Below are 2,157 nucleotides of genomic sequence, written 5' to 3' on the forward strand. Positions count from 1 at the left end.
TCCAGGGGATCTTCCCAATCCAGGTCTCCCACATTGCAAGAGGATTCTTTACTGTCTGAGCCACCAGGGAAGCCCAAGAATACTGGAATGGGTAGCCTATTCCTTCTCCAGGGGATCTTCCCAACCCCCAGGAATCAAACAGGGGTCTCCCGCATTGTAGGTGGATTGTTTACCAGCTGAGCTACCAGGGAAGCCCAGGCTCTTCCTACCTCTACCTAAACTTTCTAACCTCCAGCCCTCGCCTGCCCTCTAGAAACTGCTGGAAGTCTGGGGCTGGGTTTCTTGGCCACGCCCACTGAGAATGCAGGAACAGAGCCCTCCGCTGGCCTCCCAGCAGCCAGCCCCCAGCCTCACCTCTCCTGCAGGGTCCTGTTCCCAGGCCTGCCCTCCCCTCATGGCCTGGGCTTTCCCCTCCCTGCCACACCCCCTTTCCTCACTCCAGCCCCCCAAAGACGTGCAGGTTAGTGTTTGTAAAGTGCTCTGAGGGGGAAAAGAGCCAAGTGCTTTCCCTCCACTGAAAGGAAACAATTTTAATTGAAAAATGAAATCACAGATTACATGCAAATCTTTGTTGGCAAATTTCAATTACCACCAAATTAAATGCATAGCTAAGCTAAGCATCTTCAGGACACTCCATTTAATGTTTTCCCAGGGCGTGTCCATAGCAGTGAGAGGCGGCCTGTAGGTGTCTTTGGGCAAAAGGAGCTCACAGGAAGAATCCAGAGGGGTTGGACTCTACCTGCCTGGGACCTCCACATACAGACACTAACCAACATACAGACACCTTCAACATACAGACACTAACCAACATTTTATTTTATTTTGTTTGGGAAGCAGTCAAGTAGGGCAGGAAGAGAGGAGTTCTGACCAGTTTTACCATTCAGTTTCCTGCCTTTCAGAAAATCAGGCATCAGCAAAGTAAAATGCAGAAAATATTCTAGTAGCAAGAATATTAAAAATTAACCCCCCAAGTTACCTTATCTTTTCCTCTTAATTTATGAATGAGAACACTGAGGCTCAGAGCGTCCCTTGATGAAGCTGGCACAGGACACAGGTTATGTCAGGCCCAGGACAGGATTTTGTTCCCAGATGGTCTCAGTTCAGTTCAGTTACATTCAGTCTCTCAGTCGTGTCCAACTCTTTGCGACCCCATGGACTGCAGCAAGCCAGGCATCCCTGTCCATCACCAATTCCTGGAGCTTATTCAAACTCACGTCCATCAAGTCAGTGATGCCATCCAACCACCTCATCCTCTATCATCCCCTTCTCTTCCCACCTTCAATCTTTCTCAGGATCAGGATCTTTTCAAATGAGTCAGTCCTTCATATCAGGTGGCCAAAGGATTGGCATTTCAGCTTCAGCATCAGTCCTTCCAAGGAATATTCATGACAGATTTCCTTTAGGATGGACTGGTTGGATCTCCTTGCAGTACAAGAGACTCTCAAGAGTCTTCTCCAACAGATGGTCTGCTGCTGCTAAGTTGCTAAGTCGCTTCAGTCATGTCCGACTCTGTGCGACTCCATAGACGGCAGCCCATGAGGCTCCCCCGTCCCTGGGATTCTCCAGGCAAGAACACTGGAGTGGGTTGCCATTTCCTTCTCCAATGCATGAAAGTGAAAAGTGAAAGTGAAGACGCTCAGTAGTATCCAACTCTTAGCGACCCCATGGACTGCAGCCTACCAGGCTCCTCTGTCCATGGGATTTTCCAGGCAAGAGTACTGGAGTGGGTTGCCATTGCCTTCTCCGAACAGAGGGTCTAGTTGACCCTAAAAAGTGGCTCAATCAGTAAAGCATCTGCCTGCAATGCAGGAGACCCAAGTTCGATCCCCAGGTCAGGAAGATCTCCTGGAGAAAGGAATGGCACCCCACTCCAACATCCTTGACTGGAGAATCCCAGAGACAGAGGAGTCTGGCAGGCTATAGTCCATGGGGTCGCAGAAGAGTCGGACAGGACTGAGCAACTCCTTTGCTTCAAGGAGCAGAGTCCCCTGTGCTGGGCCCTGATGAGGGGCCCACAGCCCACTGCTGTGTATTGCTTTCTGCTCACCATCTGCTTCCTATTGGCTGTGTCGGGGGCTTCCCCTGCTGCTACATTCCGTACTGCACATCCAATGCGCATGTGCCAGGCACCCACCGAATGCAGAAAGCCCCCAGAGA

The sequence above is a fragment of the Bos indicus x Bos taurus genome, chromosome 27, assembly GCF_003369695.1.
Source record: "Bos indicus x Bos taurus breed Angus x Brahman F1 hybrid chromosome 27, Bos_hybrid_MaternalHap_v2.0, whole genome shotgun sequence".
Classification (NCBI taxonomy): Eukaryota; Metazoa; Chordata; class Mammalia; order Artiodactyla; family Bovidae; genus Bos; species Bos indicus x Bos taurus.